Source organism: Halichoeres trimaculatus, unplaced genomic scaffold, assembly GCF_033239565.1.
Source record: "Halichoeres trimaculatus isolate MK-OKI-2021-1 unplaced genomic scaffold, fHalTri1.1 fHalTri1_scaffold_24, whole genome shotgun sequence".
Taxonomy (NCBI): domain Eukaryota; kingdom Metazoa; phylum Chordata; class Actinopteri; order Labriformes; family Labridae; genus Halichoeres; species Halichoeres trimaculatus.
Genome location: NW_027437202.1, coordinates 5,787,795 through 5,805,158, shown reverse-complemented (window position 1 = coordinate 5,805,158; position 17,364 = coordinate 5,787,795). Strand labels below are relative to the sequence as shown.

The window sequence follows — 17,364 nt, the reverse complement described above, 5'->3', positions numbered from 1 at the left end:
GTAAAGAAAAGTTGAGGTAAAGTGTTAAGTGTTCCTGCACATGAATTTCACTAAGGTACAAAATCATGACAGACAAGTATTTCACACAGAATTTTTTTTTATTCTCAACAAAGTTTACCAGACAGGAAAAAGACCACTGTAAGCAACATTAAGCCAACATGTCAAAGACAGGGTCCAGCCACTGTGCAGCTTTTCCCTCAGAGCAGCGCAGCAGAGGAGGAAGATGGACTGTAACTGCAAAGTGACAGAGCCACAGAGCAGCCCAGCTCCACCAAACACCACTAGCTACACCACAAACGGAGCTCTGAGGTTCCACACGCACAATGACTGAGCAAAGTCAGCCACGGACCAACTTTGCACTTACAGCAGCATACCTGCGCCACACTTCGCTCCACAAGCCGTTAGAGTAACACTGAGCAGCAGTCAAACCAGGTCTGTGTGGACGGAAGCGAGGTGGACTGTAACTACTGAAATACATTTGATGCACCACAGTAGCCCAGCTCCACCAAACTTTGCCCACACAGCCCCAGCTCTTCCACTGCTCGGTTACTCAGCGACTTGCTAAGCTAACGCGTCGCAGGCAGAGACTGCCGGTTCCGGCCTGCCAATGACTACCAAAGAGACAAAAGCCACAGAGCAACTTTCCCCTCAGAGCAGCGTGTCTGTGCTGCGCTTCACTCTACCGGCCGTTGAAGTAACACTGAGCAGGAGTCAAACCAGGTCTGTGTGGAGAGGAGTAAGGTGGACTGGAACTACAGAGTAGCCCAGCTCCACCAAACTCTCCCACACAGCCCCGGCTCTTCCACTGCTCGGTTCCTAACGGCCTGTAGAGCTAACACATCACAAACAGAGACTGCTCTGAGGCTCCGGTCACACGTTAGCCAGCCGAGAGCCTGCGGAAAGAGCAAAGAGTGGAATTAGTGGGCTGGATAATGAACCGGGATAATGTACCGAAAATAAAGTCGAGTGGAGAGAAATCTTACCTGAAAAGATGCTAGCTTTGTTTGTTCCTCTTCTGCCAACAGGTGCTCTGCCGAGGCCTCAGGTAGCCAGCCGAGAGCATGCGACAAGAGCAGAGAGTGGAATTAGTGGGCTGGATAATGAACCGGGATAATGTACCTTAAATAAAGTCGACAGGGACAAAACCTTACCTTGAAAAGATGGCAGCTTTGTTTGTTCCTCTTCTTCCAACAGGTGCTCTGCCGAGGCCTCAGGTAGCCAGCCGAGAGCCTGCGAAAACAGCAAAGAGTGAAATTAGTGGGCTGGATAATGAACCGGGATAATGTACCGAAAATAAAGTCGAGTGGAGAGAAACCTTACCTGAAAAGATGCTAGCTTTGTTTGTTCCTCTTCTTCCAACAGGTGCTCTGCCGAGGCCTCTGGTAGACATGAAACAGACAATACAATGCACCTGAGTTCAACTACAAAGGTTCACATGAGTTAATGTTTTCTCCACTTACCTTAGACACGGGTCTCATCGCCCTTCGTGTATCAACCGTTGTGTCTTCTGAATCGCCTTTTTATACCCTACCTGTTAGCCACGCAGCTTCCGGATCCAGCGTCACTTCCGCCGAGAACGTCACCGTCAGGAAACAAAAACAAATAATTTCCTCTCAATTTTAATTTTCTTAATCACTCTTTCTACGCGTGTATATAATTAATTATACACGAAAACATCCTCCGCTCATAGGAGGCAGCAGCGCCCCTCAGGGATTAATCAGCCAATCAAAAGCCGAGAGACCAGGGAAAAGATGAACATAAAATTATGACAGATACATAAATAAATAAAACTACAGAATTAATATTACCCTTTAATCACCATTATATATACCAGATTGTGCATTAAAATAAATAAACAATAATATTGTGTGGCGCTTAAACTGCACTTACCTTTTACTGCTAATTTACGTTTAGTGCTTAATGTCTCTGCTCAGAAATGCCAAGAGTTGAAAAGAAGCATCAATATATATATATATTTATATATTCATGTGTATAAAGTGCGTACTTTCCAATCCTGTAATGTCTCTTTACAGACAGCACATGGCGCCACTGCTGCATGTTCTATTTTTTATTTATTATTTTGTACAAATTAAGTCAAAAACTGCCTCAAATTGATCAAAGTATGAGATGACAACGTATATTTTTCTGTTATATTTCATTTGGGGTACATGTATCTGTCAATCTGTCTGTATGATAGAAATGCAGCAACAGCACCCTTTGCTTGAAAGAGACAATAACATCAACAACAACAAGGTGTTTGAACTTCAACTCTTTATTTCATGTTAACTCAGGGACGTTTTTCACCAAAGATACATGACTCAAACAGCAGTGGTACAAAAGTAGCTAAACTGACAGCGGCTGAAGCGGCTCATTGGGGGGAGAAAAAACAGAGACAAGCCAAAGACAAAACACCAGAGAGCACGGGAGAGCTGATATTATCTGTCTGAGATGATCTCTGTGTGATGGAGAGGAAGAGAGGGAAGGGGGCGGTCTTCAGGGAGTTGACCTCCAAGTAAAGAGGAGTCAGGGTCTGTCCTCGGGGTCTGCGAGTGAACCCGAACCTCCAATCAGACTGCAGACGCAGCTCTTTGTTGGAGGACGGGCAGGACGACAGGAAGTGGACTTTATTTGAAATGATCTGTTAAGTTCACACTCCTCTTTTTCTGAAGTTTCACTCATCGCAGAGGACGCCACAGTGATGACAGAGAGGCAGCAGCATCCTGCCTCACACCCGCAGCCCCCTGTGCATCCCTAACCCTGACTCCCTGGAGCTCAGAGGAGTCAGGAGCTTTAATCTGGGCTCACAAACCCTCCAAAGAGCCCTCAACGGAGTCTGTTCACCTGCAGGAGGAGGATTATTTCAGGTCTGACACACCAGCTAGTGGCCACAGAATGAGGGGCTTCAACCACACTGAATAGTAACATGATGATCTTACCTTTCTGAGCAGCTGTGGGCACATCTGGAGGCTCCTCAAACTTCAGGGTCAGTTTAAGAGTTTCTGGACTGATTTTGGTGCTGGTAAAGATCCCAGAAGGAAAGGGGCTTGCTGCAACAGTCTGAAATGTTTTCAAAATAAAGTTTAAAACTCTTCATGTTGTGCTCAGATTGTTCACACTTAAGGGCCTCCATGCACAGAAACCAAATAAAAAACAATCATTGCACTGCAGAAACTTTTAAATATGAAAAAAAAAAATCTGTCATTTAAATTTTTTAAAAGATTTATTCATTTATTTTTAATCTGGACATGATTTGTTTATTTTTTCATAGACTGTGCTGTATCTTATCTTAAAACTCCACATTAGCTCCTGGATTAAATTTCAAGTTTAAGTATTTGTTACATTTTTTCAAAGAGGAGTGAGACTTCAGAACAAACCAGCTTTGATTTCTCTTCATAGGGGGGAACACACATCCATCATGGAAAAACAGGTCACAAAATTGACCTATAAAACATCTGTGGAGGTGTCACTCTGTTTTTTTTTTTTCAGAATATGAAAAAAAGTCATCTTAGTTTTTTTCTAATTTATTCTTATTTATCATTTTTCAATGTGGACATGATGCCTTTTATTTATTTTTTTCCCATAAACTGTGCTTTATCTTATCCATAAACTCCACATTAGCTCCTGGATTAAATTTCAGGTTTTAGTATTTGTTCATTTTTTTCAAAGAGGAGTGAGACTTCAGAACAAACCAGCTTTGATTTCTCCTCATGGGGGAACGGGTTGACAATAACAATCACTCACTGCAAATTAGAAAAAAAACTAAGATGACTTCTGTTCACATTCTGGAAAAAAAAACGGAGTGACACCTCTACAGATGTTTTATATGTGCATTTTGTGACCTGTTTTTCATGATGGATGTGTGTTAGGGTCAGGTGATCGGATACTAAAGAGAAGTTGCTCAATGTGTGTGTTATTGTTAACACTCTTCACAACTTCCCTTTGGTATTCGCTCACATGTCCTTAACACACATCCATCATGAAAAACAGGTCACAAAATGCACCTATAAAACAATCTCACATATTTTATAATAACAAAACACTAAATTTCTATAAAAGCAAAAGATGAATCACTGTACGATGGCCCAAAAGCCATAAATTAAACAAAAATAAATTAGAAAAACAAAACTAAGATTACTTTTTTTCACATTTTGAAAAAAAAACGGAGTGACACCTCCACAGATGTTTTATAGATGCATTTTGTGACCTGTATTTCATGATGGATGTGTGTTCAGGTCAGGTAAGAAATATATCAGGACATTTGAAAAGAAGGAGAGAGAAATACAAAAAGCAGTGTCAATCCACAAAATTCAGGTTTAGTTCAGTTTCTGGAAGAAAGGTTGCAGTACACTTGTTGTCCACAGGAGGGCATAAAATGTCATCATTTTCTAAATCCTAAAATGCTAAATTCACACTTTGACCACACGAGGGCGTAAAAACACAGCATTTTCCAAATCCTAAAATGCAATTAAAAATATATATTAAAAACAAAACGATGTACTGCACGCAGAGAACGTGAAAGCAGGCCGAGACAAATGTGAAACACTCTGTTCTGAAGTCTCACTCCTCTTTGAAATGAATGAATACGAAAACTTGAAATTTAATCCAGGAGCTAATGTGAAGTTTAAGAATGAGATAAAGCACAGTTTATGGAAAAAATAAACAAAGACATCATGCCTCCATTAAGAAAATAATAAATAAAAATAAATTAGATTTAAATAAAAAGTAACTGTTGGAAACAGAACCCAAAGGCTTCACTGCTATGTTGAATTACCACAAAAACTTAACTGTTATACAAGCTCAAATGTTATTCTCATTCCTTTAAAACCACTAGCTTCAGCTTTAAATGTAAATACATCGACTTTAGAAGCTGTTAAAGTTATTTCACAATGATTTTTTTTGTAAATAAAACGTGCAGCGCACTCTGATTTGTGCTTCAACTCAAACCTGTGAGAAAACAAATCAAGACTGTTTTATACATCAATACTTAAAGTAAGGCAGACTTATTCGAATATTTTTTATTTTATGATTAGGAAAATACTGAGTATTGACGCCCTCGTGTGGTCAAAGTGTGAATTTTGCATTTTACAACTTGGAAAATAGTGAGTATTTATGCCCTCCTGTGGACAACAACTGTATTGCACTCTTTCCTCCAAAAGCTGATCTCTCTTAATTTTGTGGACTGAAACTGCTTTTTGTGTTTCTCTCTCCTTCTTTTCAGATGTCCTGATATTTTTCTTAATTTCATGTGGCTTTAGTTCATACAATAAAACATAAAGAAGGCTGATGAATATTGCCAGTCTGTCACACTGTTGCTTCTGTCTGACATCTTGTTCTCAACTAACTGTAAAAAAAAAAAAGGACTCTAAAAATATAACTAGTTATTAAACAAAAGCTGTGTCAACTTCTGAACATATAGCATTTTTTAACATTATTAATCTTTTTTTTTAAGTTGCCTGCGTGTTGATAAATTTAATTATGTGTAGAAAGTATCTCTGTGTTTTTTAAATTTAATCTTTACATATAGAGATTTCCATCTGAAATATTAATTATCATCATTACTTTGGGTTTTTTTCTGCCCTCCTGTGGACAAAAACTATCCTGCAAACATGACTTGATTGCAATATAATTTTTGAACACCAGATGACGGCAAACATCCGGTAATAATTACCACAAACAAAATCTTAGTCAAAAATATTTTATTCATCCCAAGTTAGGAAAATTCGTGTTAGTAATCAGTTGCTCATCACACAGTACAGCAGTAGGAAATTAAAATAGGGAAAATATAGAATGGGATGATAAAATACGCTATAAAATTAACATTAACATGAACTGAGAACCATTTTCTTGAGCTACATCTTCATCAGAGATGCCAATTAAATGAACAATTTTTACATTTAGCAACTGTATAGTGTATGACACGTCACAGTGACGTAGGGTGTAAACACGGAAGTTGTAACAACGACATAACAAGGGCGCACGTGTCCATTACACATGTTTACAGGTAACTTCGCACCGTTTTATTGACACGAAGGACGAGGAGACTTCAGGGATGTTTACGAACCAGCGGAGGACTCCTTCCTTTTGATCGACGCCCTGAGAAAGACGCAGAGAGGCTAACGTGTACCTGAACGCATCACGAGTATCCACGGACTCCAGCTGAGTGTGTTTACTTTGCTGTCTGCAGTCCGTGCGTCTGTTTGGAGGTAGACCGTGGATCTGGAGTGCCCTCTACAGCTCTCGACCTTCGGTGAGTCAGCGTCACTTTTCGTTGCAGTGCATTGTACATAACGGCTCCACAGGAGGGCGTTAAAGCGCTGATGGCATGCTGTCATTTTATTTACCGTCCTATGAATTGCCTTTTTGGATAAATCAGATTAGAAATAAAATTAAATCAGATTAAATAAATTACTTTAAGACAACAAATACTTTATTTACCTTTTCTCGTGTCTGTTGAGCTTGATTCGGTGCCTCATCTTACCCTTATGTGCCAATTCCTGGTTGTTGTTTTTCTTACATCAAAATTGCTGTTGGAAAATAATGTGTCTTGTTGTTTTTTGTGTTGGTGCGAGCTGCAAATCTCTTTGCAAAAGAGCTGGTGTTGTTTTCTTACTTGTCATTGAGATGGAGATATGACGCAAATATCTTTGGCACATTAATGACACCAACAGGGAATATGTGTGTAGGGTGTGCTGGTTGTGTCTAGAGTTGTTGATATAAGTCTGACCTTCTTTAGGAATAATCCGAGTTACTCAGATTTTGTATATTCACATTTCTCTCAGTTTGGTGGATAACTTGTTGTAAATTATAGGAGTGCATCAGTGAAATGTGAATTATTTTAAACTTAAGCTTGTTGGATAACAGGTGATCTTAATTAAGATCGTAACTGCTCTGCTCAGTGCTCAGGGTTGGGGGTGCGGGGTAGTGGCTCAGAGTTGGGCGGGGGAGACGGGGTGGGGGGAGGTTGGGGCGTCGGGGGAAGCACACTACTCAATGGCTCCACACGAGGGCGTCACAATGCTCATGCCATGCCAGGTGTTCTTAATTAAGTTTATAACAGTTCAGCTCAGGGTTGGGAGGGGCTCAGGACTCAGGGTTGGGGGGGGGGGGGGGGGGCGCACATTGGTCATACTTAAATGATCCACACGGGGGCGCCTAAGTGCTGCCTCTTTTATTTATTTTATTTAATAAATGTATTAAAGCACCTCAATCTCCTCAAATATTAACATCTTAACACTCTGTATGTGGAGTTACTCAGATTTTCTTCATCATAATTCTCTCAGTCTGGTTGATAACCTGTTGTGACTCATGAGAGTGTATCAGTAAAATGTGAATGATTTTAAACTAAAGCTTGTTGGACAATGTTCAGGTGAGCTGATAACATGCAGGTTATGTGAGGAGTGGTAAAGTACTGTCACAATTCCAGTTACATTGTTTGAGCCTTTAGCAGAGTCTTGCTCTCACACACTAACCAGGTGAGGTTGATTAGGTGTGTAACTCAGGGGTGGTTTCACCTGTGTGTGTGTGTGTGTGTGTGTGTGTGTGTGTGTGTGTGTGTGTGTGTGTGTGTGTGTGTGTGTGTGTGTGTGTGTGTGTGTGTGTGTGTGTGTGTAGGTGTGTGTGTGATTTTGTGTGTTTGTGTGTGTGTCGGGGGGTGGTGGCTCATAGTTGGGCGGGGAAACGATTCAGCGCTCAGGGTAGGGGGAGCCGGCTCAGGGCACGGCGGGGCAGGCGGAGGGGGGGAGGCTCGCAGCGTGGGGGAAGTGAGGGGGCATCAAGGGCAGCGCATTACTTAATGACTCCACAAGAGGGCGTCTAAAATGATAAAAACAAACTAATAATAATGATCAACCTGAGGTATCCTGCATCATTTATTGTTTATACTGGAATCAATGAATTAAAAAATGACAAAGGTGTTGAAATTATAACCTGGAAAAAGCACATTTTCATCGACTGACCCCTGATTATGGTCTCAGTGTTTTTTTAAAGACCTTTTATAAACTAACCAAAAACTGTGAAAGTTTGAGAGGAGAAAGCTGCTGAAATTTTAACCTGATTTTTTTTTTTTTTTTTGGTGTGGGATGAAGCAGCTTCTACCTCTGAGTGTTTCCAGGCTTAAAATGAACAGAAATATGGTGTTTACCAAAGATCCTCTTTAGTTTTCAGATACTCCTGTAATGTTAGGGATCAAAATGTCCTTTCTCTTCTTCTTCTTCAAGTATCCACAGGTTTTGAGGCCCTCTTTAATATATTTCTGTTGCTTTCCTCTTCCTTCAGGCTTCTGTCTCCTCATTGTGCTGCCCTCTTCCTCTGAATACACTGTAAATGGACCGTACAGCTCTAAGAGAGGAGCTTTGTTATTGTTTTGATAACCGCTGCCTGAACCCTCACATCAAAGAGGTGACACCACAGATTGTTTGTAAACATCTCTGATGAACTTTGACCTCTTGCTCCTTTGCCTCACTTTACACTGAGGGGTTATTTGGGGGTCAGTAGAACACCCATTATCCAATCAAAACACCTGAAATTTAGTGTATTTATAAAGAGCAAAGCACTGAACAAACTCTGTTATTTTCAGGGTGAGAAAAAGAGGAAAAAGACGACTTAACTTTTAATCCAAATCTTTAAAAAATTGCTCTAAATTGATGTTGTACTCCTTAAATTCTTGCAAATTTACTGCTTTTAATTCAATATAAATCAAAATTTAATGAAACCAAAGTCTCATTTTGTCATGCCAGGTGATCTTAATTAAGCTCACAACCTCAGGGTTGGGAGGGGCTCAGGACTCGGGGGGGGGGGGGGGGGGGGGGGGGGGGCGCACATTGGTCATACTTAATGTCTCCACACGAGGGCGTCAGAGCGCTGTCTTTTTTTATTTATTTTATTATAAATTGACTTTTGGGATAAATCAGATGAAATGAAATAATTCACAGACAACAAATAATTCATTTACCTTTCTCGTGTCTTTTGAAGTTGATTTGGTGCCTTATCTAACACATATATGGAAATACTTGCTGTTTTTTCTTCTTTACAACAAAACTGCAGTTCTTTGTGTTGGTGCGATCTGCAAATCTCTGCAGAAAGAGCTGCTGTTGATAGTTTATTTTTGATTGAGGTGGAGATTAGATGTAAATATCTTTGGCACATAAATGACATCAACAGGGAGTGTGTGTGTAGGTTGTACTTGGTGTGTCGGGAGTTGTTGATATAGGTCTGCCGTTCTTTAGGAATAAATGTATTAAAGCACCTAAATCTTCCCAAATATTAACATCTTTACACACTCTGTGTGTGGAGTTACTCAGATTTTCTTCATCATATTTCTCTCAGTTCACTCAGACACTACCCAGGTGAGCTTGATTAGGTCCGTAACAACTCAACACACGGCTCAGGGATGGGCGGGGGGGGGGGGGGGGGGGGGGGGGGTGTAGGCTATGTGTGTGTGTGTGTGTGTGTGTGGCGGGGGGGGGGCAGCACATTACCTAAAGTCTCCACACGAGGGCGTCTCGGTGCTGAAGCCATGCTGGTGTCATGCCAGGTGATCTTAATTAAACTCACAACCTCAGAGTTGGGGGGCGGGAGGGGCAGCACATTGTTCATACTTACTGGCTCCACACGAGGGCGCCTTAGTGCTGCCTTTTTTACTGTCTTATAAACTGACTATTGGGAATCTTTTTATGAAATTAAACTACAACAAATTACTCATTCACCTTTCCTCGTGTCTTTAGAGCTTGATTTGAAGCCTCATCTCAATCATATGCGCCAGGGTTGAGCAAGGGAGGTGGGGTTGAGGCTATGTGTGTATGTGTGTGTGTGTGTGTGTGTGTGTGTGTGTGTGTGTGTGTGTGTGTGTGTGTGTGTGTGTGTGTGTGTGTGTGCGTGTGTGTGTGTGTGTATGTGTGTGTATCCCAGTGACATAAGCCTTCAGCAGAGTCATGCTCTCAGACACTAACCAGGTGATCTTAATGAAGTTGGTAACAGCTCAGCTCAGTGCTCAGGGTGTGTGTGTGTATGTGTGTGTGTTGGGTGTGTGTGTGTGGATGTGCATGTGTGTGTGTTGGGTGTGTGTGTGCGGATGTGTGTGTGTGTGTTGGGTGTGTGTGTGTGTGTGGATGTGTGGATGTGTGTGTGTGTGTGTGTGTGTGTGTGTGTGTGTGTGTGTGTGTGTGTGTGTGTGTGTGTGTGTGTGTGTGTGTTGGGTGTGTGTGTGTGGATATGCATGTGTGTGTGTTGGGTGTGTGTGTGTGGATGTGTGTGTGTGTGTGTTGGGTGTGTGTGTGTGGATCTGCATGTGTGTGTGTTGGGTGTGTGAGTATGTTGTGTGTGTGTGTGAGTGTGTGTGTGTATCCCAGTGCCTTCAGCAGAGTCATGCTCTCAGACACTAACCAGGTGATCTTAATGAAGTTGGTTACAGCTCAGCTCAGTGCTCAGGGTGTGTGTGTGTGTGTGTGTTGGGTGTGTGGGTGTGGATGTGCATGTGTGTGTGTTGGGTGTGTGTGTGTGTGTTTGTGTGGATGTGTGTGTGTGGATGTGTGTGTGTGTGTGTTGGGTGTGTGGGTGTGGATGTGCATGTGTGTGTGTTGGGTGTGTGTGTGTGGATGTGTGTGTGTGTGTGTTGGGTGTGTGTATGTGGTTCTTCATGTGTGTGTGTTGGGTGTGTGTGTGTGGATGTGTGTGTGTGTGTGTTGGGTGTGTGTGTGTGGATCTGCATGTGTGTGTGTTGGGTGTGTGTGTGTGGATGTATGTTTGGCTCAGAGTTGGGAGGGGGAACAACTCAGTGCTCAGGGTTCAACAAGGGAGGTGGAGTGTTGGCTATGTGTGTGTGTGTGTGTGTGTGTGTGTGTGTGTGTGTGTGTGCGTGTGTGTGTGTGTGTGTGTGTGTGTGTGTGTGTGTGTGTGTGTTGGGGGGAGATGTGTATCTGTGGGGGGGGGGGGGGGGGCTAATATAAGTCTGCCCTTTATTAGGAATAAATGTATTAAAGCACCTCAATCTCCTCAAATATTAACATCTTTACACACTCTGTATGAGGAGTTACTCAGATTTTCTTCATCATATTTCTCTCAGTCTGGTGGATTTAATTTTTTTTATTTTTGTATTTTTTTTACTTATAGGAGTGTATCGATAAAATATGAACTATTTTAAACTTAAGCTTGTTGGATAACACATCATCCTGCTGTTCAGGTGAGCTGATAACATGCAGGTTATGTGAGGAGTGTAAAGTACTGTCACAATCCCAGTTTCATTGTTTGAGCCTTTAGCAGAGTCATGCTCTCACACACTAACCAGGTGAGGTTGATTAGGTGTGTAACTGCTCAGCTCAGTGCTCAGGGTTGGGGGGGGGGTCGGGTCGTCAACTCGCAGGGAGCGGGGTGGAAGGAGTGGGGGGCGCTCGCAGGGAGCGGGGGGGGGGGGGGGGGGGGGGGGTCGGTAGCAGCGCATTGGTCTTACTTAATGGCTCCACACGACTCAGTGCTCAGGGTTGGGGGTGCGGGGGTGGGGGTGGGGGGGGGCCGGTTCAGTGCTGAGCGGGGGAGGCGGAGGGGGGGAGCGCTCGCAGGGTGGGGGAAGTGGGGGGCATCGGGGGCAGCACGTTACCTAAAGTCTCCACACGAGGGCGTCTCGGTACTGAAGCCATGCTGGTGTCATGCCAGGTGATCTTAATTAAGCTCACAGCATCAGGGTTGGGAGGGGCTCAGGACTCAGGGGCGGGAGGGGCAGCACATTGGTCATACTTAATGGCTCCACACGGGGACGCTAGTGCTGCCTTTTTATTTATTGTCTGATAAATTGACTTTTGGGAGAAATTAGAATAAATGTTTGTAATAATTCATTTGGTGCAGCCCTTAATCAGCATCTTTGCTCCTTATTAATGTGTATGGACCTGAAGGAGGCTTTAGTCAAATACTGACAAAAGTTCAATAACTATCAGGTACTGCTACAGTTGAACTCTTACTGCACCTTTTCCCACACCTTGGTCGACCTATCTAAGTTTAAGCAGGGCTGCTGTAAAAGATGTTTCAGAAGCCCCTTCTTCCAGGCCACTATCAAACAAGAGCGGCTGGTTTAAAGTTTTGCATAAATTTCTATAAGGGAGGAAAAAAAGAACACATGAAATCAGCATTCTGTGAAACGAAACAGTGTTTGCATGCTTTTATTGTCGTACGTACTTCCAGTTCAAGAACATTTTCTTTTCTTATTTAAAAATATAATGAATACAAACACAAAAAAGGCATAATTCAACATCAAATAGTACAAACATAATTCAGGCTGAGCAAAATCAAGGGAACATTTCAATCCAAAGTATAATAGGATAGCAACATCAACATAAAGGAAAAAAAAGAAAAGAAAAAGAGGCCATTCGATAGAGAAAACTCAAAACTCCTCCAATTGTTCAGAGTGGGCTTAGTTTTAATGTACTTACATTTGTATATATAAAATTTTCAGTGTAAAATCAAACTTCAACTTAAAGTACATGTCAGTCACAATTTTTCTCAAAATTGTTTAAAACTTGATAAATTCCCTTTAGCATCCATACAATGAGCAACCACCCACACTCTGAATATACAGATTTATTCTTTAGAAGCACATATCTGTTGTTCCATAAAGGGGTGTTGTGTGGAATAAAATTATGTTTATAAATCAACTTCTAATAGAGCAGGACCTGTTGATGGAAGGCTGAAAGTTTAATAGGAAGCATGTTGTAATCAAAATCACAACTTAGTAGAAAGTCTCTTCCTCCCTATTTTTGGAATATTAGATTAGGAATGATATGTGTTTTTTTTAAATATAAGATTTTAGCCATTTCAATTTTAAAACACCATTCGTAGTATCAAAATCAATCACATTTCCACCGCAATCCTCATAATTTTTGACATTGTCATCTTTCCTTATGTACTAGCATTTGTTTCTCCAAATGAACTTGAAATTGATACTATCTATATGTTTTATCGTTTTCTCTTTTAGAGGTAAAGAAAGTGCTGGGTAAATGAGTCTCCATCCATCTTGGTAAGTAAGATTCTCCCAAAAACTGTTATATCTCTCTGTAACCATCTATCTAAAACAGACTTACATTTGTTAGTATTACCCCACAAATTACTTTTGTCTGATACAGTGTCATCCTTGGTGACAACAATTCCCAGATATCTAATTTCATTTTTCATTTTTATGTTGTATAATAGTTTCAAAGGGTGATCATGTAAAGTCAGAATTTCACACTTATCTAAATTCAGTTGTAATCCAGAAGCCTTTGAGAAATGGTTGATGGTTTGTAAAGCTAATGGGAACCTGAGAATAATTAGCACAAACAAAATCAGAATCAAAAATACTTTATTAATCCCACATGGAGATATTTAGTGTTACTTACCAGTTGCTCGGCACACAGTTCAGCAGTAGGAAATAAAAACAGGATGTCCTCAAACAGGATGACCTGTGTGATGAGAAAAATTCAAAATTTATTGAAAGTATCTCAATAAAATATCAAATATATAGAGATTTCTATCTGGAACATTGCATTTCATCATCATCATTTTGGGGTTTTTTCTGCCCTCCTGTGGACAAAATTTTTGCTGCAACCATGCTATGAATGCAATATAATTTTTGAACACCAGATGACGGCAAACACCCGGGAGAATACTTTTATATTTCTTAATGTATTGACCTTTTTTATCAATACAAAAAAAGGCCTATACCAGCATTAAACGGTACAAAAAATCAGGTTGAACAAAATCAAGAAAAATACAAAGCATTAAAAGTTAACGAGATGAACGTAAAGGAAAGAAACAAAAGAAGAGAAAGATGCCTTTCGATTTAGAAATAACTTTAAAAAAAAGGAAAATAAAAAGGATTTAACAAGAGTGGCTGCTTTTAGGTTTTACATACATTTTTTATAAAGACGGGAAAAGAAGAACAGACGAAATCAAATTCTGTGCAACGAAACAGTGTTTGCATACGCTTATTGAAATACGTACTTCCAGTTCCGGTAGATGAAGCCATGTTTGTAGTTCCACAGGAAAGCGCTTTATTTCTTAACACGTTATGTGAGTTTCTTTGATATAAACTTATATTTTTTTCTCAAACTGCGTTTTATAAAAATTAAATGACGAAAAATCTATTAACTCGTGTTTTGTTTTGTTTTTTGTTTAAGTTTTTTTTGTTTTTGCTCGTACGCATGCGCCGACGATGACCTCCTCTCCGGACGTGACGTCAGAACCGGAAGTTGGCAATCAGGACATGGCATTTCGACAGCGTGGTCGCAGCTCGAGTTCGGCGTTCACAGATTTTATCGAAAATAAATAGATTTTTGGGCTGAAAAGAGAGACGTGGGACCATCAAAGAAATTCGTGAAGGATTCGGTGAGTCAGCGTGTGAACGGAAACATAGAAATAGAGTAATTGGCCGCTGTTTGCGAGCTACCGCTAGGGCTAAAGCTAATGCTAACGGTAGAGCTAACCTGAACCTTTTTTATTGATATTTGACCACATTAAGTTATTCTTCATGTTTTAAAACACGGCTTTATTGTTATTTAATTGATAGACACCAGAGTTTTTATATTAGTTTGAATAGTTTTGCAGTTTACACCGGGGCTTCCTCGGGCTGAGCACGTGCTTTGATTTTCCCACCTGAGGTTAATCAACCCACTAATTCGACCTTTTCTCCTCTTTTACAGGTTCTGTGCGACGCTGGTGAGCTACAAACACGGACACTTCTTTCTTTCTTCTACCTGCTGTGGTCATTGTGTGACTGGAACCTCGGAGCAGACTGTTTGTGGCGTGTTAGCTCTACGAGTTGTAAGGAATCGAGCAGTGGAAGAGCCAGGACTGTGCGGGAAAGTTTGGTGGAGCTGGGCTACTCCGTGGGGTGTTTTTCACTCCACTCGGTAGTTACAGTCCACCTTTCTTCTCTCCGCATAGACCTGGTTTGACCGCTGCTCATGGTTACTTACAGTGGCTGGTGGAGTGAACCACGACACGGACATGCTACTCCGAGGGAAAGGTTGTACAGCGGCTACTTTCTTTCTGTTTCTAGTCTTTGTGTGACTGGAACTTCAGGGCAGGCTGTGTTTGTGCCGTGTTAGCTTTACTAGCTGTAAGGAACCGAGCGGTGGAAGAGCCAGGGCTGTGTGGGAGAGTTTGGTGGAGCTGGGCTACCGTGTGGGGTGTTTTCACTTCACTCGGTAGTTACAGTCCCCCTTTCTCCTCTCTACACAGACCTGGTTTGACTGCTGCTTGTGTTTCTTACAGCTAGTAAAGCTAACACGGCACAAACACAGCCTGCCCTGAGGGGAAGGGCACATAGAGGCTAGTTTCTTTCAGTCCGTGTTTGCTAGCTCGCTGCTTCAGTGGGCTTGGATTAGACCACACCCCTTCATTAACTGAATTTGCATATAAAGATTTATTCAAATTTATTCTGTTGTCCATGCTCATTCTTTCATGCATTTCATTGGACTTGGTTCATTTTTTATTACACTGGACTATAAATTTAAATTAGAATAATGAAAAAATAATTTTTTAAAGTTTTTTTTTTTTTTTTACATTTTTAAGAGTAAAGTGAAATGTTAAAATACAAGACAAAAAAGATAGTTTGTTTGAGAATTTTTATTGCAAGAGATTGAAGTCAAAACCAAACAGAAATTCACTGGAACCTGAAAAGAGAAGAGAGCGTGGAATTAGTAGAGTAATCGACAGAATTTTTGGAAAAATGACTTAAAAAATGTGCAAGAAAAAGATTACCACGAGCGAAGAGTCGGCTCCTTTCCACCCCTTCATCACCAAGAGACCGCGAAGAAGCCCCACATCCCGGTCAAGGAGGTGTCTGGCTCGGGTCCCGAGAAACACCAAGCGAAACTTGATGCTTTTCCAGCCTGAGCAAGGGCTCTCCTCGACGGGGATGTGGGGCTTCCTCGTGGTCTCTTGGTGATGACTGGGTGAAAAGGAGCCGGTTCTCCGCCTGTGGTAAGCACACGCTCACCGAGAAGCTGAGCTGAAGCGTGGTTTCTTGCAGGTGGACAGCGAGCCAACACCAGGACACTGGGCTTCTTCCACATCTCCACCTCCAGGTGAGTCTTCAGAGGCAGGGCCTGAAATGAGAGGAGAGCAAGAAATTAGTGGATTGATCGACTGGATTTTGGTAAAATCACTTAATGTTTGAAAAAAAAAATGCTTTACACGAGCGGAGAGTTGGCTCTTTTTCACTCCTTCATCACCAAGAGACCGCGAAGAAGCCACACATCCCCGTCGGGAAGTGTCCTTGCTCGGGCCGGAGAAACACCAAGCTAAGCTTGATGCTTTTCTAGCCCGAGCAAGTGCACTCCCTGACGGAGGATGTAGGGCTTCTTCGCGGTCTCTTGGTGATGACTGGGTGAAAAGGAGCCGGTTCTCCGCTTGTAGTTAGCTTTTTTATTATTAAACTTTTACCGAGAGTCTGAGCTGAAAGCGTGGTCTTTCTTGCAGGTGGACAGCGAACTAACACCAGGACCCGAGCCTTCTCCCACATCTCCACCTTCCGGTGCGTCATCAGAAGCAACCGGAAAGACGCCCGCCATGCCGTGAACCATGTGGCCCAGCAAGAGCAACCAACCGAGCCGAGAAAAGGTCCTGAAAAGAGGGGAGAGAGTGAAATTAGTGGTATGATTAGCAACAAATTGAGGTGTGCTAATATTTTTTTAAATCTTTATTTTTGCAGGCGGCAGACAACATGACCACACCTTTTAGCCTCCACGTGCTTCTTCGAAAAGCTAGCATGAAGGAATCCGGCATGCAGGAAGACCCACAGACTCCTCCGACATCCCCTGCTCCTGGCCCGCCATCAGAAGCGACCTGAAGGACGAGGTTTTCCTGCAGGAGCAACAACTGGGCCGACAGAAGGTCCTGAAACGAGAGGAGAGAGTGGGATTAATGCTGGGATTAGCAACAAATTGAGGTGTGCTAATATATATTTTCTTTTTTTTTTGCAGGCGGACAAACCGAGCAGACAACAGGACCTCATCTTTTAGCCTCCACGTGCTTCTTCGAAAAGCTAGCATGAAGGTACCCAGCACGCAGGAAGACCCATAGACTTCTCCGACCAGAAGGACGTCTGACATGTCGGGGAACACGAGGTTTTCCCAGCAGGAGCAACAACCGAGCCGACAAAAGATCCTGAAATGAGAGGAGAGAGTGGAATTAATGGTAGGATTAGCAACAAATTGAGACGTGCACAAAAGTAATGTTTGTTCTTCTTTCTTTCAGGCTTCACCGAGCTTCCTCCAACAAACCGAGCAAACTGCACCTGAAAGGAGAAAAGAGAGCAGATTAATGGGTACTTTGACGGTAAATTAAGAAATGCACTGAAATAAAGAAAAAACTAAACCAAACTTACCTTGTGTCTTTGTG

General features: G+C 41.9%; 2 long non-coding RNA genes across 2 annotated transcripts; both read right to left on the bottom strand.

Moving 5' to 3' along the window:
• Nucleotides 1-87: 87 nt before the first annotated feature.
• Nucleotides 88-1,439, bottom strand: LOC141786047 (uncharacterized). Its single transcript, XR_012597607.1, has 3 exons — nt 1,321-1,439; nt 984-1,230; nt 88-893 (listed from the first exon to the last, which is right to left on the bottom strand). It is a non-coding gene; the product is annotated as an uncharacterized LOC141786047 (long non-coding RNA).
• An 898-nt stretch (nt 1,440-2,337) lies between these two features.
• Nucleotides 2,338-6,146, bottom strand: LOC141785769 (uncharacterized). The gene is made up of 3 exons (XR_012597572.1): nt 6,014-6,146; nt 2,937-3,057; nt 2,338-2,841 (listed from the first exon to the last, which is right to left on the bottom strand). It is a non-coding gene; the product is annotated as an uncharacterized LOC141785769 (long non-coding RNA).
• Nucleotides 6,147-17,364: the final 11,218 nt, after the last annotated feature.